Genomic DNA, 23589 nt, shown 5'->3' with positions numbered 1-23589 from the left:
GTCCAGTTTCCATCCAAATATATCGCAAATTTTAACAGAATTTTCAGAAAATCTGCAAATGAAAGTTGAATGAATGCAAGTTTCCATCCACTACAGTTATATCTACTACTGTAAATATTAAGGAGTTGGTTCATCAAGATAAACATCAGGTGGCGCTAATTCTCCAATCGTAGCCATAAAACCGTCGCAGAAGAAGAGGACACAACAAGATGACGTCATTAAAAGAGCGACAATCAAAGCTCAAATGATGGAAAACTATGTGGAAAATGTGACGAAAATATGACATTTCTGTTTGTTTCATGTATTAATTGAGGAATGTTACTGTCTTTACATCTGAAAAAAAAATCAGATCTGATGTTCTCGTCTCTTCAGTGGAAGCTTGAGTGATGTTTAAGCTTCATTTACGTCAGTTTTTCACTACGTCCATCCTTATTGCACTTTGTCGCATCTTGCTTTTAAAGTTTTTTGAGATTTTTTTGAATTTTCAATTTTTCACTCAGGTTTTTTAATGCACAAACCCCCCCACTCCACCACCACCACCACCTATAAAAGGAAACAAAAACCATCAAATATTTACATATGAGGAACTGGAAATAAGACAAGACAATACTTAATTTTCTGTAAATCAACTTATTGATTAATTAACAAATTGTTTCCGCTCTAAAAGGTGCGATCCTTTATGTAAGCCAGTCCCTTCTACATCAACAGTACCATCTATATTTAAGTTGTCCTGACATGTTTAAATGTCCTGAACTGTAATAATTTTTATTGTCTTACTAAAGTCATGTTAAAGCTAACAAAACAGTGAGCTTATTCAAATGCACATCATCATCTGTTACTTTGGCTATTAAATGGAGATAAAAGATTACAAATGTAATGTTTAATATATGTTAATGGTAATTAAAGTTGCACTTTGTTCAATATATATATATATATAACCCTGTGAATATGCATTTTCTGCAATATAGTTGATGTTCTCTATGATGTCAAGTTGCGCACACACACTGACACACTGTCACTCATATTATTGGACTCGTGTGCTGCTTCGCATTGAGTCTTTAACGGTGTCTTTAATAGCTTTGGCTTCTTAAAGCTTCTTTAGGGACTCATTCCCAGACACGTGTTGCTGTTGTAAAGATGTTTTATCAATGTAATGTATATATCGTCATTTGAAATGTTCAAGTCATCTATATATTGTTCTAATATGTATTGCACATGTTGTAAAGAAAGATAAATGGAATTTCTTGTATCCTCCTAAGATGTGTGACTGTTTTGATTTCCGCAACGATTTGTACTGTTCTGTATGTGCAGAAACACGTCTTACTGTATATCAACCCCGTTTCTTAGAAATTACGTGTTTATGATGCTAATTTGTTTTGTCACAGGCAACAAATTTTTGAGAGAAGGAAGTGCTACATTTTTGTACCAAACAGAAGTTGTAGTAATGAAGTCGGGATGGATGGTGGATGAATGAAAAAAGAGTGTGACTTTGACAGTCGAGATAGTTGTTGTCATGAGGTGTGACGTCACCTGTTGGTTTGCATTGGAGCTGGTTTGAAGCCCAGAGTTGCATTTTATGAGTGGCGCCATCTTTTCCGTTTGTAGCTAGGACCTTCCAAACAAGGAGTGCAGGGGTTGCTTTTCATGCTCTGGAAACACGCCATGCTACTTCGGACTGAAGCTAACGCTTGCTTATTGGGATCTGGCAACCTTGGGCCAATGCTATTCAAACAAGGCAGGTATTATAATCAAGTAACATTAAACTGAGTGAAATATTGTGACAATAGCCTGACTCAGTGCGAGTCCTAGAGCCGGGGAGAGCAGCAGGTGAGCAAACTGTCAATCAACGCTCATACAACCGACATCAAAGCTACTATAAGTCTTCAAATCTTATTAATGGAGAAATGATTTCCAAAATGACCACCAGCACACCTGAATTTAGAGACTGAGACCATAATGACTTGTTTAAAAACATGATTGACTTAGTATTTCTAGAGAGAAGTTGAGGCTTTTTGAATGAGAGTCAATTGGAGCATCTAGTGGCTGTTGGTGATATTGCACTTTAAGGTGCTTCTACATTGGCCTCAGCTTCAAGTCGTAGTAGTTGCGTCTTGGTCCCATATTTGGTTAGGTTTAGCCAACAGAAGCACTTTGGTTAAATAAAGTAAGTTAAGTGGAATGACCAAGGTTTTGGTGAAATGTTAATGTAGTAAACACAATTTCTATGCACATTTTCTTGTGTTTAAAGACTTTTTCTGTATAAAACAAAAATATTTCCTGAAGTCTAGCTTGTTTAGAACTCCAGTTGCTCCCAGCTTATAAAAAGGTAAGCTCATGTAACATTATCAAGTGCTGTGGAGTTGGATGTCAGATATGTTTCCTCTTGCTATGGGAAATAATAATAATAATTATTATTAATAATAAAGGACAGGTTCACAGTTTTTCCAAGTCTGTCTTAAGACAATAGTCAGGTGCTAAAACGAACATTGAAAGTTTTGCTCACTGTAATCATTCCTCTTGTTTATATTGACCATTAGAAGATCCCTTCATAATGCACTTACAATGCGAGTGATAGGGGACAAAATCCACAGTCCTCCTTCTGTGCACATTTATAGTCTTTTTAGCATCAAATTCCCTCTTTGTGTTTCCTTGGACAGTGTTTCCCTGTTGAGCTGCGGTGGAAGTATAGTAACAAAAAGAGGGACTTTGGCACTAAAAAGACTGTAATGTTGAAAGATATCTACTTGATTTGACTCATTTGGATGCTGAAGCTTCATATTAGCTTCTGATAAACTTTTAAATACATTTTTGCACAGAAGGAGGACTGTGGATTTTGTCCCCCATCATTTACATTGTAAGTGGATTATGAAGGGATCTTCTAATGGTCAGTATGATCAGGAGGAATGATTACAGCGAGAAAAACCTGTTTAAATGTTCATTTGGGCTCCTGACTGTTGATTTAAGACCGACATGAAAAATTGCAAACCCTTCCTTTAATGTCAGCAGTCTGCCATCTAAATCTTCCTCTAGATAAAGAAATATCGCTGGATGATCCAGCGTAAGAATGGATCCTCTAGGGACTCTGAAAATCTGTAGTAAATTTTATGGCGATTAAAATAGTTGTCGAGATAATTCACTGCTAAAAAACACGTCCACTGTATTATTTTTTCTTTTTACTTACACTGGAAAAAAACAAGAGTCATCTGCCTCCCATCTGAATGCAGAATAGCAGTGTGGGATGTAAGATAGGATTCCTCTGTCTCATCTCCAGCTGAGGAGCTGATGGTTTCTTCGACTGCCTGACCTTGATTTGTCCACGATAAAAAGGGAAATAAAAAGCTGTCAATGATGCAATCACAAGCTAATGTGAGGGACAGAGCGGAGAGGTTGTTGGCTGCTGGAATCTCAATATTGTTGATGCTGTGAAGGCCATGGAAACAATCAGAAGGGGAAAACACTGGACGGCAGGGCCCATTATGCAACACATTTCATCTCGGGATTTTTGATTGAGTTCTTTGCAGGAAAACTCAGATCCTGGAGGCTGAATTGAACTTCATGCTGAACCTGAGAGGTGGTGATGAAAGGAGCTATAATTTCCTGTTTGAGTTCACTTGATAGTTTGAAAGCACCTCCCCAGCAGTGGAAGAAGTACTCAGATCCTTTACTTAAGTAAAAGTACTAAAATACTCCATTACAAGTAAAAGTCCTGCATGAAAAATCAGTAAAATACATAAGTATTATGAGCTTGATGTAGTTAAAGTATTGCAGTAAAAGTACATAAGTATTATGAGCTTGATGTAGTTAAAGTATTGCAGTAAAAGTAGTGGTTTGGTCCCTCTGACTGATATATTATTATATATGACATCATTAGATTATTAATAGTGAAGCATCAGTGTTAGAGCAGCATGTTACTGTTGTAGCTGCTGGAGGTGGAGCTAGTTTACACTACTTTATATACAGTTAGCTAGTTTAGTCCACTGGTTCCCAACCTAGGGGTCGGGGCCCCTCCAAAGGGTCAGCAGATAAATCTGAGGGGTCGTGAGATGATTAATGGGAGAGGAAAGAAGAAAAAACAAAGTTCTGATACACAAATCTGTTTTCAGTTTTTGGACTTTTTCTCTAATCTTTGATTTTTGCTGAAATATTGGATCCTTTGAACTATTATTGAAATGAAAGCATGTGAGAAGTTTAGGGGAAAAAATCACTATTTGATGGAGCTGTTAACAATTCAGACATCTGAAATGTGACCCCGACTACACACTGCTTTTTGTAAGACATCAAAAGCATCAAATAGAAATACTCAAGTAAAGTACAAGTACCTCAAAACTGTACTTAAATACAGTGCTTGAGTAAATGTGCTTAGTTTCTTTCCACCACTGCCAGCCACTAACGAAGTTCAACAAGTTCTCTGTGGCCTTGTTTACCCCTCTTGCACCATGACCACATCACAGTCCCCCTGACATGTGTTTTGTCTGATTTCTTTGGTGTGAATGCAAACAGAAAAACACATGGCTCACATTGACACGCAGCAGATTGTGCTGGATGTGGACCTCCGGGGAATTCCAGGCTGACTCAGGTAACCCAGGATTTGACGTGAAACAGGTGATGGGACAGAAAAACACAAAAATGGTCGTCTTGACACACCACTAATATAATTCAAACCAGAGACCCCCGCTGAACTTGACCCCCAGTTGTGACCCAGCTCGTGAGGTGGAGCCCTCCAGAGTTACCAGATTTCATAAGAGTGATGTCTGTGAAATTACATTTCCCGTTTCAAAAGTGAGAATAATCACAGATGGCAACGCTGAAAATGGGAAATTAAATACACTGTGTGGGCAGTTTTCATCTTTCAACTGCAGTTTTTCGTGTTTAAACCCATGAGCTACAAATTAATACACTTTCATTACTGCTGACTAAATGACAGATTGTTTTCTGACCATTTAGCAGCCATTGGTTTCCATTCATTTTATTATGGTATGAAAAATCAACTTGCAGATGCTCAAAATCCATCACATCCAACATTTCAACCACAATTTTTTTTGGTCAGCATTACATTTATCTTGTATGTAGCCACAAGCTTTGACTGTTTTGAAAGGTTTGTTCCACATTCAAGGTCTCTTCCAAACAGCAATCTTTGTATTGCAAGAACCCTTTTTCTTTTTACAGCGTCTATGTTTGTTAACTGGTTGTTCTCTGGGTTTTATAGCTCTTGAAGCTGCACTAATCTATGACTGTATTTTAACAATGGAATGTGTGTAGAATTTAGTGGCATCTAGTGGAACTCACTTGGCAGAAATGGAATATAATTCATAAGTATGTTTTAATTTGTGTATAATCACCTGAAAATAAGAATCGTAGTGTTTTTGTTACCTTAGAATGAGCCTTTTATATCTACATAGGGAGAGGGTCCTCTTCCACAGAGCCAGCCATGTTTCTACAGTAGGCTAGAACGGACAAACCAAATACTGGCTCTAGAGAGGGCCTTTTTGCATTTTTTGTGAGTTTTGGATCCAACGTAGGTTCTCCTACATGCTTTGAGGGGGAGAGTGAGGGGTATTCAGCTGGTTGCAATCAGCAACCTCACCGCTAGATGCCACTAAATCCTACACATTGCACCTTTTAAACCTTTAACCTTAAACCTGCGTTATGCCTGACAGGCCACATTTGGCCATTTAGGGGCAGTGGAAACCCTTAGTGAACACAGCAGTGATATATCATTACCTTTAAAGTTCATATGTTGAACTTGTTAGCAAACAGTTGCTTATTTCCAGCAGTTACGGAGCAACATTATCATTCATTTGGAGTCGTGTTTCTGTCCACCTGGTGAATGTAAGTCCAATATTTACTCTCCTTTATCTCTGTTTTTGCTCTCTACCAACTCCTGAGGGAAATATCTGGCTCTTTAGCTGCTAAATGCTCCGCTAGTCTACAGCTAACCGTGTCTGTTTGCTGTTTGGTGCTGAGCAGGTAATGTACAGTGGCTTTTTACAGCTTTTCCTCTGAAAACAGCTGCCTGCTGCAGCCCAAAACGATGCTATGAGAGCGCTGAGAGTGAACCAAAACAGTAAAATTGCAGCCAGACAGTTAAACAATGAGCTGAAACTTGCTATAAAGCTGAGGGGAGCTGCAGAGTCGCTGATAATTCTCTATAGATTCATCACTTTGAACCATGACCAACATATTAGACATTGACAGATCATACACTGTTATTATGAAAAATATCAATTATAGCAGCTTTAAGGAAGTAGTCATTTTAACCCCCAAACCTTTTTTTGTTTGTTGTTTTACCACAAACAAACTGTAGTCACTGCATCAAAAAACTTCCAGCACCACTAGTTTCTCAAGGACACAAAAATGAATTAAGTTGTCCAACTTTGTGGCGTGATCAGGTTCTAAAAACTGATAAAAATCAATGAATGTGTTGAAATGTTCACTGTGATGGAGTGAAATGATCTGAAACGCGTGTTTTCCTGAAGAATAGGAAATCAATCAAAGGACTGATGGTATGCAGCGAAGCAATTCATACACAATTTGTAGTAAATAGGCTGAGCCCTGAAAACCCACCAGTGAAGTACTTTAAATCATAACAACTGCGATTGAATAAAACCTTTTCCCACACGGTTACCATAGTTTCCTTTTTTTTACCCGAGAGTGTCGACAGACTTAAACAAATGCCAGCCTCCTATCTGTGTTGAAGGAATTTCAATTAAGAATCAATCACACTGTCCACAGGGACACATTTTTATCAAAGAGCTGAATGCGTCGCCATGAGAGGACATTTAGTAGAAGGAAGTGCATTGTTAAAGACAGGAAGTTCAGATGAATGTGGCAAAAGTGAGACCAGCGTCTTTAAAATAGAGCAGCTTTCATCATTAATGACCTTGGGTGGACTCCCATCCTGTGCCAGGGATTTAAGTGGCCTCTATCTTTCTATAAATCATTCCAACTCCTTTTTCCTACATTTGCGTTCAGTCTGTCTGTCTATTTCCTTAAATCCCAAACGACTTCCTCGCTCTCCGTCTCAGGCTTTTTTAAAAAAAAAAAAACCTAAACATTTCTCCTTCTTCCTTTAATTCACTAGCTGTTTGTCTTTGGCATCTGTTCTCACCTGTTAACACATGTGTATCAACACTTTGGCGTCATCAATCAAACGCTCGCACTGAAAAAATATAAATGTATATTTATCCGCGGCTGAAAATCGTCCCCAACAAATACAGTATTCACTCCTGTTTGAGTAACATTTGTAACTATAGAGACCAGCTGTTTTAGGGAAAATACTGAGCTTTTTTTTAAAACAATGAAATTATATTTTTCTAAGCCGTTTTTAAAGATTTACGCCTTCAGAAGGAGCCAATGGACAGAGACAAATTATTGGATTTTTGGCAATAAGAACACTTTGCTGTATTTTTTGGATTCTGTTTGAAGTGAACACTTGCAGACAAAAATTAGATGGACTCATATGACCAGATGTTGAGCTGCAACTATAGGTTCATTTTACTATTAATTGATTATTTATTTCCAATTATTGAATTAATTATGTAGTCCAGTGGTTCCCAACGTTTTTGTGTGATTTACCCCTCTCATCAACACCAACCGTCATGATACTAATGAGTTCATTTGAAGTGGATATTGATGCAATAATTATTTTCATACAAGACAAATAAGTCTTAGTGATACTGATCCAAGGGGCCCGTTTCACCAAATTTGCTAAATACAAGCTGCAACTTGCAAACTCCTCGTGTTTCTTTTACCAAATTATAATTTCTACTGCACAGTATTTCCATGACAAATACAGAAGTATCTCCTGTAAATACAGAAGTACTCCTGGCTGTGAATCACTTTAGAGTGTGAGAGAATAAGGACAAAATGTCTGTTGCAAGTTCTCCGAGAACAAGTTGTCGACCTCCAATCGATCATTTTGTCAAAAAAAACCTAAAGGGACTTGGTTTGTAATGGTGAGGGAGACTGGAACAACTCAAAGCAACATGTGTTTGCCATTTATTGTTTGATACATTTCCTAAAAGATGAAGCGGTTATTTAAACCACTTTCAATCAACCGAGCGATTAATCAACCGATGTTTTCAGCACTAGACCAGTCATCTCACCAGGGCAAGTCTGGCAGATTCTGTCCTTCTTTTTTACCCTTAAATTGTGTTTTTGATGGATTACATTTTCTTGGAAGTGGACAGACTGAGAAAAAACAGACACCTGAAAACAATCAAGAGAAGGAATAATGCTTTTTTTCCAATATTTGCCCCAATATAACAACTCATCAGCTAAACATAATCCAAGCAACCAGCTTCTAAATTTGTCATTAGTAGCAAATGTTTTTATATTAAATTTTAATTTGCATTTGGATCTGCATGAAAATACACTAAGTGATAGATAACTGTAGGATTCATGTGCCAGAAAACAGTGAAAATGTTCCTGGATCTGCATCAAGAACGAAAGACTTCTTCCTTGGCTCATGGTCTTCATCTTTCCACCAAATGTCACCCAAATATTAATGTTATTAAGATATGGTGCTCTCAAATAGACAGACAATCAAACAGATGGAACAGAAAACAAAACCTCCTCGGCTCCACCAGCCCCGCGGGTAGATTTTATTTTCAAGGCACACAACTATGAGACAAACACTCTCCAAATGTCACGTATGTACAAATCAAGCACTTCCACTGTTTATGTGCCATGTGTTTGTGCATTCAGGAAGTAGTTTCCCTATCTCAGACCTCAGGCTCCAGGGACAAACAGATGTTTAAAGCTCAGGAAGTCAGACAACAGACGTTTTTATCCCACGTTCAATGTAAATCTGTAAATCTACAACAGCCGACAGATAAATACAAACAGTATAGTACTTTTTATCTGAAATGTGCCGAAGGAAAAGTAGAAATCTGGGGTGGAAAGATAAAAGTACTTTTCCTTGGGTGAAATTGTGAGGTTTTCTTGTATATCACGATTTCATGCTATTCTTTATTCTTATAATCCACTACATTTCAGGTGAAAATATGGAAGATTTTGCTCTATTACATGTATGTGGCATCTAGAATTTCTTTGCAACTTAAAGTTTTAGCGACAAAAATATACGATAAACGTATAAAATATGATGCATTTTATAAATTACAACCAAACAGTGTATAAAATTGTTAAAATGAGCTCAGCTTTGACCAGCTACAACATTAAAATGCTGCTTACATGTTAATGCATCACAAAGAATCCAAAAAAAACCTCTCCAGATAGATTAGTTTCACTTCTGATGCTTGAATACATTTTACTGATAATATGTCTCATCTTTTTTTCTTTTTTTTTTAAATTTTGAATGTAGGTAATTAACATCAAATTGAGTATTTTCAGATCGTTGAATTACTATGATTAGGAAATACTCTCCAATAAGTGAAACTTTATAAAGGGGTTTATGAGTGGTAACTAATTGTGGCATTAATTGTTAATAAACTATTTACAAAAGCTTTAAAGATCTGTTAAAAGACATTAATTAATTGACATTTTTAAGGTTGCCAGATTGTGAAAAATCTGGTGGTGTTTATCCTCCTCTAGCGTGACATGTTTAGCTCTTTAGTTCGTGAGGAAGACCTTTCAGCCACTTTACCTTCTGACAGAAGTCTATTTAACAACTTACTTACATTTACAACTGCAGACTTTGTGGATTATTGTAATAACCTTTTATTAATGACTGTTTTTTAGTTGATAGCGACAGACTAACTTTGCATCCATGGAGCCAACAAAACATGAAGCTCCTGTTTGACAAATCTGTGTGACAAATACTGGACCTGCAAGTCTTTTTTCCAAACTTGATGACTGATTATTAGAAAGCCAGACACTTTATGATGTATTTAAGATATTATTACTTTTTGATGTTGATTAATGATTCTCTTAGAATTAATAAAGCCATTAGCCACAACTTATGGGTTCTCAATTTTTCATGTGTGTCTTAAAACAACAGTCAGGCGCCCAAATGAACATTGAAACATGTTTTTCTTGCTGTAATCATTCCTCCTGTTCATACTGACCATTAGAAGATCCCTTCATAATACACTTACAATGGAAGTGATGGAGGACAAAATCCACAGTCCTCCTTAAATAAAATATATTTAAAAATTTATCTGTAGCTGATATGAAGCTTCAGTCGTCCAAATGAGTCAAATCAAGTAGATATCTTTCAACGTTAAAGTCTTTTTAGTGCCAAAGTCCCTCTTTTTGTTACTATACTTCCACCACAGCTCAACAGGGAAACACTGTCCGAGGAAACACAAAGAGGGAATTTGATGCTAAATGTAAATGTAAATGTGTCAGATATCCACTTGATATGACTAACTCAGACTGCTGTAGCCTCATATAAGCTTCACATCAACTTTTAAATGCATTTTTACACTAAATGACTGTGTGGACACACTGTGGATTTTGGCCTCCATCACTTACATTGAAAGCACATTTGAAGGGGATCTTTTAATATCCAGTATGAACAGGAGGAATGATTACAGCGAGGAAAACCTCTTTCACACCTGACTGTTGTTTTAAGACACACTGGAAAAATTGTGAACCCGTCCTTTGAGGGTGCCTAATAAGAGTGGTAAGTAAGAAAGTCTTACTAAATTTAGATACTCCAGTAAAGTACTTGCACCTCAAAACTGTGATTACATACTGCACAGTACTACAGTAGATGTACTTAGTTATTTTCCATCTCTGCCACATAGCAAACTATCTAAACCATTACCTCTGACAGTGTCTTAATAACCCAAAAAAGTAATTTTGTGCACATCAGTCATCATTATGAGTCAACATCAAGTCAAAACACGCCTTGGGGACGTGCACAGTTACATAAAGATATATGAGAGGTGCTCCTTTAATGTTATGCACTTAACTTGATATATTGAGGAAATTAAAATGCCAAGAAGAATTAAAGAAAGTGCAGATAACAGGAAGATTGTTTCTCTGTTTGGTTCAGCAAATGCAACACTGAGCTGAGATTGAGTAAGACTCTCACATCTGGGAGGCATCCTGATGAGTGTGTTTTTGAGGTGGCGGTGGTGGTGGCGGTGGCGGTGGCGGAGGTGGTGCGTTTGTGTGTCACTGTGAGTTTACATGACATGGTTCTTGTAAAACATGACTGGCAGGGGGATAATCAGAACCAGCATCATGAGGACAGGAGTCATATTATATCACAGAGTAGCCACACAGTGAACTCTCTTTTGCAAAACATGAAAGATTTACCACCAATTAAAGGTCTCCACAAGTGTTTTCTGACAGATCGCAGAAGGTTTGGGGTTTGACTGAAAAAGCTGATAAGATGCCGTCACCGGATACTTTCGCGCCTCTGTTTTCTGAAACATTCCAGGATATTAAAAGTGTTTCCATTAAAGTGTTTTCATATCAGGGTGGTAAAGCCGCTGAAATAGCTTGCAGCTTAGCACGGGACATGCTGAACGCTGTAACCCAGGACACAGAAATAATACAAACATAAACACGCACACTGATGTTGAATCTGAGCTCAGTTATCTACTCGTCGAGCCTATAAATAAATCTACTTCTACTCTCTTTTTTTAATAGTTTTTCATGTATTTTGCTAACTACAGAGAGGTGGAAAGTATCTAAGTATATTTACTCAAGTGCTTTATTTAAGGGGGTTTTCAGGTTCTGATATTTTACCTCAATGTTTGCAAGTATTTGGGAGAATTTCTACTTTTCATTTACTACATTCCAGAGGCAAATGTTGTAAATTTGACTCCACTGAATTTATCTGATAGCTGGAGTAAAAAATTACGATGCAGATTAAAACTGTAAATTGTAAAAAATCTCCTGATTGTCTCCTACTCAGAAATTAAAAGTAAAATTTTGTGTTCAAGTTAAAGATAAAAGTAAAAAATCCTTCATTTTTACTTCTACTCACAAACTTAAAAAGCTGTTTATCAAAATACTGTTAAATGTCAGAGAGCTGCTGACGTATGTTCAGTCAGTTCAAAGTCCTAAACGACTGCAGGACTCTTTTTTCTATCTGATTGCATTAGATATCATTGACATATTACACCTCTGCAAAAAAATATATCAACCTTACCATCATTATTACAAGTCTAATCAACTAATCAAGTTCCTGTAGCAATAGGTTCAATCTTGCAGCAAATGAATGTATCTTTTAGCAGTGTGCATGTGTCTACAGAAATGGTTCTGCCTCTAAGAAAAACACCACAAAAAGGCAATTATGACTAAGGTGGCCAATAGGCTACAGTCCATGGTGGCAACGGCCACCCCGCAATCCACATTTGAATGCACAATCAGATTAACTGGGTTTCTTTTAGCTAACAGACCATTACCTAACGATATATTGTTTAACACAACACACTTCTGAGCAGCCAGAGATTGATGTCAATAATGTAACTATAAAAACTGTGTTTCTCCTAGTAACCCCGCCTGCGAGTTCCCACTCCGCCCATAGACTTTACATTGTGATGATGTCACAGATTTTTAAATCGCTTTTCTCAGCTCAAGGAAAGTTTTAGAAATATAAAACCTCCATGGATCAAAAATTCATAATAGAAAGAGTCCTTGAAAGACTTTGCAATTCGAGGTGTCCTGTCAACAGTTTTACAGATGTCTCTTACAGTGGTGGTCTACGGGGAAAATGCTTTTTGGGCAGCAGAGGGATTTTTTTTGCTGCAGTATTGCAAGTGACTACCGGGAAAAATTGGCTGCATGGCTGAGCAGCGGAGCCCTCTCCAGCTTTTATAATACATCCATGCTCCAGACTGGTGGATAACGTTACTCCTCACTACGCTGCAAGAAATCTTCCAATGCAGATGTATGAATATTCTCCTTAATTTCAGAGTAACTTTGTCTGCAGTCATATGTTAACTAAGAAATAAAGATAATGTAATCCAAAAAGCTGTTAAATCCCAAACCAACTGCAGTGAAGTATGTTACTTTGGCAACTAGACTGACTCAGTGACACTGTTCAAATTTGAGATCACGTGATGCATTTCTTTGGCTCAACCAATCAGCTCATGACTTCACAGACAGCCTGTCATGACCTGATAAATATGAGACAAATTTAAAAACTGAAAAGTAACCGCCTGCAGATGAATGAAGAAACACGGCCATCTTATTTGAATTCGTAAAATAATTATGTCAAACCAATGTTTAAATTATTTAATTTGCATCATGAATTTGAGGGTTTTATTTGAAAGTATTACAAAATAATTTTCAAACTAGTGATTTTCTCTACAAAACGGAAAACACATCAGCTACCTTAACTACAGTACTATAATGGTTACTGTGATTTTCTACAGTAACATAATAGTTTCTGCAGTAGTGGGATTATAACTGTGATTTCTACAGTATCATATACACAGTACTGTACTGTAAAAATTCACAGTAATTAACTGTGCAGAAACACAAATTACTGTGGATTTCACAGTCATTCTTTTACAGTGTAGGACAGCGACCCCTGGACTTGCCAACAACATGGAACAATAAGTTCACTAGAGGAGGCCAGGACACACTGTGTGGACTTTGCTGTAGAAAAATAAACTTTTGGGAGCAATTGGTCAGATGGCCAGAGTGAATCTTATCTTTCCAATTGTAAACTTTATCAGTGTGTATACATCTACGCTGAGCTTCACCTCTAAAATTGTATGATTAACATGAAATCATATCTCAGGGAAAAACAGCCTGTACTTGCACAGGACTACAATGCCAGGGCTGGGTCAGACCACAACTCATGACCAACCTTCCTCGGTCATTTTAGCATTAGGAAAAAAAAAAGGAAATGCACACTTTCACTTTGCACATACATATCTAATGAATCTATGCATCACAAAGTCCTTTTTCCAAAGCAAGACAACAGCACAAAGCATTGGGAACACATGCATTATCAGTTGGACCTGACAGTCACATGTTCTGATTTGAACAGTATCCTTTTAACCTGCAGTATTCCCTGCAAACTCAAATCCAAAAAGACAGACCATTCAAAACAAATACCTTGCTCTATTAGTTTATAAGAATTACAATACATACAGGGTATAAGGCCTATAAACACCCTGGCAGATCAATGTCTAAAGCAGGCTCCCCTGCATGGATCTGCAATAGCAATGGCACAAGAGATACAATCTAGATACAATCCTTCTCCAGTTAATCCCTTTAAGTACTTTGCCATGGCTAACTTGAGCAAATCTTTGTTAGATTATTAGTTTTTAGGCATTTCTGCTTTATTTGATAGTGACAGTATAGAGAGACAGAAAAGGCAGGGGAGAGAGAGGGGATGACAAACAGCAAAAGAGCCCGGGCCGGATTCGAGAAAAAGAAAAAAACCCTTGAAATGTGCCAGTGCTGCACTGATGCTGTGGAACATCTTGTCAGAGAAAGAATCAATAAAGAACCGTCTATTGAGGAGCTCAGCAAGGCAATTAACAGTCTAGCATTTTACAAATAAGTACCTGAAGGAGATAGAATCCCAAAGCAATCAAAGGTTGGAAACTGATGAGCTTCACTGCCAGTGCCGGAGAGAAAGGTCTGCACCATAAGATATAAGAGATGCTAGCGTCATATTGTATAAAAGCAAGGGTAAAACATGATTGTAGGGGCTCCCCAGTGGCTCATCATGAAGAGCATGAAGAGCACCATACACTACATGAGACTAACTTAGCCACAGTGGGTTGAGTTTGAATCCGGCCCAGACTTTTTCCTGCAAAAACAATAATTGAAACAAGAATTTTCCTGAATAGACTTCTGATCCCTACAAACCATAAATAAACCCTGTCCCGAATCGTATGTCAGGCCAATCCACAATTGATTAGCCAGCGCCAAAAGTGATGCATCCTTGCCAAAAGTGGCCTGATACTCTTCAAGGATATTTGAGCCATGTTCAGGCTCACATCCAGATTAGCCAGTGCTGACATTGCCATATATTTACCAAACATGGCCCAAGTCTGATGTAAGATATTTGAGCCATACCATATGTGGGCTACTTTAGGCTCACACCCAGATTAGCCAGTACTGATTGTGCTGCATCCTTACCAAACTCTTTGCAAGAATTGGCCTACATTTTTATGATATGTGTTGCCATGTATAATGTGGGCGACCTTAGGTTCACACCCAGATTAGCCAGTGCTGACTGTGCTGTACATTTGCCAAAAGTCGTCCATATTTGTTGTAAAGTATTCATGTCATATTTACCATTTTAAATGTGGGCCATATTAGGCTCACACCCAGATTAGCCAGTGCTGACTGTGCTGTATCTTTGCCAAAACTGGTCCAGATATGTTTCAAGATAACTGGGCCAAATTTACTTCATTACATGTGGGCCACTTCAGGCTCAAATGCAGATAAGCCAGTACCAATAGTGATGCATCCTTACCTAAAGTGGCTGTCACCATTTGGTTTCAGGCCAAATACTTGTAAATGAATGACATTCCCGCAGCCTCGGCAGTACTTTGTGTTTAGTTTTAATTAGCAAATGTAAGCATATTAACATGCTATATTAAGACGGAGAACATGGTAAACATATAACTTGCTTAAATAACCTTTATTTACTCAATGCTCTCATTTACAATGGTGTCCTGCAAATACACAACCAAAACAAGTCGTATAACAAAAGTGTAAAAAGTGTAAAAAAAACAACAATCTTATAACAAACATAAATACAATACAAACACATGGCAAATTACTTATAAAATACAAAAAGAACACAAAGAAAAATGCGATAATATAAGTACAACTATACAGGGATAGAATAACAGGAGTATTCATTATATAAAACGTTGTCCAACAGAATCTTAACATTCTTATCTTAATATTAAAATGTACTAGGGTTAAAAAAAATATCTAGTTTAAGGGAGTCCTGAAGCTTATTCAACCTGTGAGGATCATAGTAGGTGAATGCAGTTTTTCCCAATCCTGTATTCATATGGCAGATAACCAAGGTAATGCATTCTTGTGAACGGGTAAGGTATCCCATACTGCTAAGTCCTGATGATAAATAAAATGGTAGCTTATTTCGCATGGCTTTATAAATAAAAAACAGACAGTGTTGCTCCCTACAAGTGGTAAATGATGGCCACCCTACCTTCTCATAAAGGATACAATGATAGGCTGTAAAACTGTCACGTGTAATAAATCTAAGAGGACTGTGATACAAAGCATCAAGGGGTTTGAGGGTATGGGCAGTAGTATGCATATAAATTACATCTGCATAGTCAAGTACTGAAAAAATGTTGCCTGTACAATCTGCAACCTACTGCTAAAACAGAGGCAGTGTTTATTTAAAAAAAAGAAACCCAGTTTAAATTTAAGCTTCTTTGTCAGTTCCTCAACATGAGTTTTAAAAGATGATTTTTCATCTAGCCGGATATTCAGGTACTTATAACATGGGACTTTTCTTAAATTTGAGCCCCAGATATTGTACTGATTTAATTTTATATTTGTTACTTTTAGTAATGTAAATTTTTTAAATGCAGCATCTGTATCATATTGTAAGAAAAGGGTGTGAGTCTTTTCCCACCAGTTCTAAAATTGACTTGGAGCATGGGTGTAATTAATCATATTAATTATGACTCTGCCCCATCAATTACACCTCTGTATTTTTCTTCCTTTGACATGTCGAAATTTCTGGTGTAAAAAAGCTCTGTAAAAATAATCAAAGCTGTAAAACACAGACAGAACTCAGTGCAATTTTTAATGAAAGATCAAATGTCAGCCTTGTGTATCAGTCTATGTATCAGGCACTGGAAAATCCAATCCAGACAAGCCAATAAATATCAATCAGATTCTCATTTAAAACAACCTGAACCTTATCTGACAGTAACTCTAAACCGTTCACTGGAAAGATGCCCACATAATCTGATCAGACCAAAGTGATCTGCATCCTGCAAGTGTGGGCGCTAAAAGGGCAATTCTGCGGCTTCATTTGGGATTTCCATCATCAGCTACAGTATATTCATTCAGGTTTAAGCTTAAAGATGACATAAACATCATCAAAGGGACAAAAGAATAAATTGGAGTTTTTTGATGTTTTTTTTCCAGAAAAATGCTTCCAGAGATTTTTTACTCTCAGATAATGCCATGAACACCACACAGATGTTCAAAAACTCAAATATTTAGCTTTATTTTAAGTGTCCTCATACATTCCCTGCCAAATTTATGTATTCATTTGATGAAAAATGACCCGTTTAAGACAACATGCCCCCTTCATAAAATCTGAGTGGTATTGGATAGACTGTACGTAATGTTTTTTTAGAGTTAGCGGTTAAATAGCAACACAAAAATGTGCAGGCGGATGATTGTGGCTCATTGGAACAATACTTAATCATTATAATGGGTTTTCCATTAGAGATATCATATCAGTGTTTGGCCTAAGACTCTTGCTAGAAAGAAAAGTGACACAAGCTGCTTTTCTCTCACTGCTAAACACAAAATCACAGATAGACATTAGTGTTTTTAGACATGCGCCTGCTCCAGTCATCAGTAAGACACCTGATGACTAATTCAGACTTAAATATCTCAACATCTACTGGATGGATGGATGGTCAAGATGGTGATCATCTGACTTTTCCTATAGCACCACCAGCAGGTCAAGTTTTTTCTTATCCAGTAAAATATTATAACATCTACTGAGTGGATTGGCACAAACAATGTCCATTTATGGTCTCGACAGGATGAGGCCTACTGATTTTGGTGATCCTTTGGCCCCATATCCACCTGGTATTAACATGTGATCTGTATCTGGATACATTATCTGGATAATGACATCTGATTCATGGGTCTTTGCATTTACACCTCGTATTAAAATGCATTCTTGTTTTCTCAATTGTGCCCACATTGTAATCAGATCTCAATATACTGGGCAGAGCTGACCTGGTCATGTCCCAGGTCAAAGAAACTGCTGCTACGAATGGACATCCTTCATTTCTAAATCACTTTTTGCAAGGGAAGATCACATTTTAATGTCAGGTGATAATAGGGGTACTAGCACCACCTCGAGGTTCACATTTGTGGTTTTTAATGAAATATCTGAACATCTACTGGATATATGGCCATGAAATTTGGTTCAGACATTTGTTTTTTTTAAATCCCATATTTTAGAAAGCTATAAAAATGTAGAGAAATGTAGTGATGTGGAGAAAGTTCCATTAGGGATCAAACATATTAATTTTGAGTCCATCAGTCTGCTGAACGGATGGACTTTAATCAGTTATCTACAACTGCAAAATACACCTACAAGCCCTGTATAACAATATGTATGGGAGATGTGTATGTGCAACAGGAATGGGATGCTCCTCTTTACTCACCTGCACAACTAACATTAAAAATGTGCCGTTAACTTGAGAGTGTGTTGAAAAGATTAATAACAACAATAACATTTATATTCATAAGCAAGGAATATGAATAAAATGCACTACAATTATGTCTTAAAGACTTTGTTTAGACTACAGACACTGTGGTCCGCAGTCTGTAATATCTAAACTCTGAGCAGTACAGGAAGAAGGTTTGGCTTTAAGTCACTGAACTATACAACACAACACATTGATGTTAACAATTATCTGGACAACATCTCCCTCTAGTGACTAAATGATGCAACTGCAGCATTAAAAGGACTTCCTCCTACTTCCTGTGTGTTATATATATAACTTGACCTCTGGTATGTTGTTTGGTGACTTGATTCAAACATTAGGAAGAGGCAACATGTAAGTGGTGGAAAGTACTCAGGAACTGTACTTATGTACAATTTTGAGGTACTTTACTCGAGTATTTCCATTTTCTACTACTTATATATTAACAATACAGTATGTATACTGGATATAAAGGAGGCAGCCTTTGTTAATTACACCCCAAAAACTCTGAATCTGTTGATACTTTCAAATCAAATCTTAAGACACATCTTTTCTGCTTTCCCCTGAAGTGTTTTTACTTGATGCTTGTTTTATCTTGTCTTATCCTGTCGTTTTAATTTAATTTTATCTTTTTTCTTGTTTTTATTATCATAAATGCCATGAGTATTCACTTATGTTAAACACCTTTTGCTGCATTTTGTACATGAATTGTGCTATATAGTGTGTGTGTGTGTGTGTGTGTGTGTGTGTGTGTGTGTGTGTGTGTGTGTGTGTGTGTGTACATACTGACATTGCTACTTTTACTTAAATAAAAGATCTCAATACTTCTTCTTCCTAGTGATGGAAAGTACATTTACTCAAGTACTGAACTTGAGTACAGTACTACAGTACTACACAGCTAAAATGACTTTTCATATCTAGATTTTATCTGTAAAACAAATAATGTATTTTACATCTGTGATTCATTTAGGGTAAGTGACAATAAAAGGTCTTTTTCTGAGAGATTTAAGAGGCGTGAACACATTTTGTACATATAACATTTTGCATAATGAGTACTTACTTTCAGTAAATGTTGCCACAAATACTTTTTCCTAAATAAGTAAAACATATTCAGTATATTTTGAATGCAAGATGCTCATTTGTAAAGGAGTATTTTTATACTGTAATATTGCTGATATCGATCTCAGCATTAAGTAACTAAGTACATTTACTCATGTACTATACTTTTAGAGATATAATTAACTTGATCATTTCCCTTTCCTGCTACTTTACACTTCCACTCCATTACATTCCCATCTTACATCACTGACCTTCTTGTCCTTTACACCCCCGTTTGTTCTCTTAGACCTGCAGACCATCTGCTCTCAGTCCTCAGGGCAAAGCTTGAAACAGAAGGTAGAAGGTAATTTGCTGTCAGGGCTCCTGAACTGTAGAATAACCTTCCTCTGGAAATCAGACAAGCTACCTCAGTGTCCTCTTTTTTTTTTTTACTGTATTACACTTTTACTCACTTATTTTTTCTTTAGAGTTTTATTGTCTAGTACCTTTGTTTCCATTTCTCATTGCATTGTAACTTTTAATTTTTTTATGTTTATGGAACACTTTGTAAACTTGTTTTTGAAAGGTGCTATATAAATTAAGTTTATTATTATTATTATTACTACATTTCAGAGGGAAATTTTGTACTTTTTACTTCACTAGTTATTTCACAGCTGCAGTATAATTACTTTCAGATCTACTTTTTATCCGACAGATAATGTATTTTTATATTTGTAATTCATTTAGATCACTTTGTAGAGATCGTTTGTTTGCTTTAAATCAGGTTTTTTACATTTTACATTTCATCTCATGTCATGTTACCTACAAGTTCTCTGACTGATTAACTTTTATATTTGATTTTAAAACTTTTTAATTTAATTTGCTGCCTTGTGTGAAGCACTTTAAACCTAAAGCACTACATAAATACAGATTTTATTATTATTTTATTCAGTAACTCTTAATCTATATTATTATTAATTACCTTTTTGAATTTGACTTTGATGACTGTTGGGATGTAGCTACTGATAACTGTTGCATGTGTGAAATTATCAGTGCTACAAAAACGTGACTTACTTGCATAAGAATGACCATTCTGAACTTGTTGGAGGACCTTGCCCTCCCACCTCTGGCCTAATTCCGGTTCCCACACTGAAAAAAAAACAAACTTTATTAACAATACAGTACGTATACTGAACAACCAACATAACTGATTATATTAGGGATATAGCCAGTGTTTAAATAAAATATATTTTAAGATAATACACAAAATAGCAAAACACATTAAAATAATACACTATTTAAAACATTTAAAATTGTAAAATTGTAAATATTTAACTTTGTTTTCACATAATTATGGTGCTATACTATGTATATATATGTAATTATGTATTGCTGTAAAGACTGTAAAGCCTCCTGAGGGCTACACAAATAAAATATATTCAGATAGTTCTTGACAAAAGTGTCAAGTTTAGTTTATAGTCAGTCCATTTCTTTAATATTTTCCTATTAATTAAACCAATTGCACAAAGAAAATATATTCTGTGTTCATCTAATTCCCTTCAAAACAAAGAGAATGTCTTTATCGTGTAGCTGTATCATTCATGCTTTTTCCTTCTTATAAAATGTTCATTGTCACCCTCAGCCTTGAACTCTGATAGACTTTAACCTGCAGATAAGTACAAGAGTGCAGGCTCAGTTTGCTGCAGGAGGAGTGTCTCTGGATAGTCTGTCAAGACTTGCTAACTTAAGGAAAGTGTAAGGAAAAGGTATAAAGTCCACCACAGATGTCTCTGAGTCCTCGCTGACTTGTCAGGAACGCACGTGAGTCCTTTGCCCAAATAGTTTTCTGATATTTTTTTCACTGACAGGTCTAAAGACAGATAAATATGCATGTAAAGAGTTTATTTAAAGTGTGTCTACGTCAGAGGGAAATATTGTACTTTCTACTCCACTACATTTATTTGACAGCTTTAGTTACTTTTCAGATGAAGATTTGACACAATGGATAATATAACAAGCTTTTAAAATACAACACATTGTTAAAGATGAAACCAGTGGTTTCCAACCTTTTTGGCTTTTGACGTCTTACAAAAAGCAGTGTGTAGTCGGGGTCACATTTCACATGTCTATGAGTTGTTAACAGCTCCACCAAATAGTGATTTTTCCCTCTAAACTTCTCACATGCTTTCATTTCAATAAATGTTCAAATGATCCAATATTTCAGCAAAAATCAAAGATTAGAGAAAAAGTCCAAAAACTGAAAACAGATTTGTGTATCAGAACTTTGTTTTTTCTTCTTTCCTCTCCCATTAATCATCTCACGACCCCTCAGATTTATCTGCTGACCCTTTGGAGGGACCCCGACCCCTAGGTTGGGAACCACTGGGCTAAAATAGCTAACTGTATATAAAGTAGTGTAAACTAGCTCCACCTCCAGCAGCTACAACAGTAACATGCTGCTCCAACACTGATGCTTCACTATTAATAATCTAATGATGTCATATATAATAATATATCAGTCAGAGGGACCAAACCACTACTTTTACTGCAATACTTTAACTACATCAAGCTCATAATACTTATGTACTTTTACTGCAATACTTTAACTACATCCAGCTCATAATACTTATGTACTTTTACTAAATTAGGATTTTTCATGCAGGACTTTTACTTGTAATGGAGTATTTTTACATTGCTGTATTGGTACTTTTACTGTAGTAAAGGATCTGAGTACTTCTTCCACCACAGGTGTTTAGTAGGCTATTTATAGTTTAAACATATAAAACATCATGGAATTAAAAAGTTCTTTACTGAACTAAACTACATTGTAGTAGTTGGTTGGAATAAGGATATAGATTTAAATTCCAGGTGTTGTTTTGTGGAAATAAGACATCAGTTCATTTTAAAGAAGAACCAAAGCGTCAATAACCGCTGATCTAAGATGAATATTCTGTAATTAATACAATATTTCATTAGTTGCAGAAAAATTGATTTGTAGCCAAAATCAACAAACTGATGTTTGAAGATGTTTTACAGCAGATAGTTGGTTTAAACAGAGTAGCACATTACCTACAGGTTTTTTGTTTTTTTTTTCTGTTAAAATTTATAGCGACAATGTATCAATGTGTCAGTTATTAAGTTATTAAATCAAGTATCATTGTAGACTGCAGGAAAATTACTGTGTCTCTGTTATTTAATAACCTTTGTCACCTAACTGGACAAGCTGATATTTCAGCTGTAACGACAGTGTATATGTGTGCATGACAAGGGACGGGTGAAGACGGACAGGTGAAGGACTCAGTGTTTTCTCGGGTGTTGTTTATATATTGTAACATGTTATTTTGATGACTGCTAGACGATGATCCTACATATGTTCTTTTTATGTTGTATTATGTTATTCTGATAATTGCTGGAGCATGTGATGCAAGACAAATTTTCGTGTGAATGGACAATAAATTTTCATCTTTAATGAAGAAGAAGTTTATGCAATTTTAAGGGTTTTAACAAGATAATTATACTTTTTTGATAAAAACACATCGGACACACATTATTGTTAATATAACTTAATACATGTCTGGAGGGGTCTTTAAGTAAAAGAAAAAAATACTTGAAAAGTATTGAAAAGTAAAAGAAAATGGATTGAAAAGTAAAGGAATACTTCCTCCACCTTTGTCAAACCACTGTTTATGTACTAATTAATAAAGTCTATAATCCCAGTCACGAGCAGCACGTCTCGTGAACGCGCTTATTTCATTCCTAGTGCGCACTCCCGACAACACTGCCCTTGCCTGCGGGACAGAGACAAACCGGTGTGGGTTTCGGTGTCACTTCCATCTGCAGAAAGCGACCGTTAGCTTCTTTATTGAACTTGATTCGATGTTGAAAGTCTAATTTAAGAGGAAACCGTGTGTTGAGCGTTTCTTAACCGCATCCCCTGAAGGTTGAGAGAGGACAGATATTTTTCACGTGCAGGACGTGAACGCAATGCGAACTTAAAACTCCTCATCACTACTGCTGTAAGTTATATACTGTCTTGATTTTGGTGAGTTTATAATTATTAATCATGTTGTTGTTGTTTTTTTTTTACCTGACTCGCAGTTAAGACCAGTGAGCTGCTCGGTCGCTTGGTTTACTGCTAACTTGACGTTACTTGATTTACAGGCTAACAAGCTAACGGTTAAGGTCTCCTCGCCAACATTTAAACAAACTTGAAGTAAGT

General features: G+C 36.4%; 2 protein-coding genes and 1 long non-coding RNA gene across 6 annotated transcripts in view; 2 read left to right on the top strand and 1 right to left on the bottom strand.

The window, feature by feature from the left end:
- Positions 1–3183: 3183 nt before the first annotated feature.
- The window catches only part of LOC121890339, a 21333-nt gene continuing 927 nt past the window's right edge, over positions 3184–23589 (bottom strand). Inside the window, exons 2-4 of one of the 2 annotated variants that reach the window (XR_006093739.1) lie at positions 20445–20519; positions 19643–19714; positions 3184–3304 (exon numbers count right to left, since the gene is read on the bottom strand). This is a non-coding gene — a long non-coding RNA (uncharacterized LOC121890339). Of the gene's footprint in view, positions 3305–19107; positions 19715–20444; positions 20520–23589 lie in introns of those variants that run through there. The other variant, XR_006093738.1, reaches the window with a different exon arrangement.
- LOC121890335 (peroxisomal succinyl-coenzyme A thioesterase-like) overlaps positions 23295–23589 on the top strand; it is a 9599-nt gene continuing 9304 nt past the window's right edge. For 2 of the 3 annotated variants that reach the window (XM_042402472.1, XM_042402474.1), the window contains exons 1-2: positions 23295–23386; positions 23532–23583. The gene's annotated coding sequence lies outside the window, so the exon portion shown is untranslated. The remainder of the gene's footprint in view (positions 23387–23531; positions 23584–23589) is intronic. The other variant, XM_042402473.1, reaches the window with a different exon arrangement.
- Positions 23316–23589, top strand: part of LOC121890334 (bile acid-CoA:amino acid N-acyltransferase-like) — a 25886-nt gene continuing 25612 nt past the window's right edge. Inside the window, exon 1 of the mRNA XM_042402470.1 lies at positions 23316–23386. The gene's annotated coding sequence lies outside the window, so the exon portion shown is untranslated. The remainder of the gene's footprint in view (positions 23387–23589) is intronic.

This window comes from Thunnus maccoyii, chromosome 23 (assembly GCF_910596095.1).
Source record: "Thunnus maccoyii chromosome 23, fThuMac1.1, whole genome shotgun sequence".
Classification (NCBI taxonomy): Eukaryota; Metazoa; Chordata; class Actinopteri; order Scombriformes; family Scombridae; genus Thunnus; species Thunnus maccoyii.
Note: the sequence above shows the minus strand (reverse complement) of the source record. Positions and strands in the feature narration are given on the sequence as shown.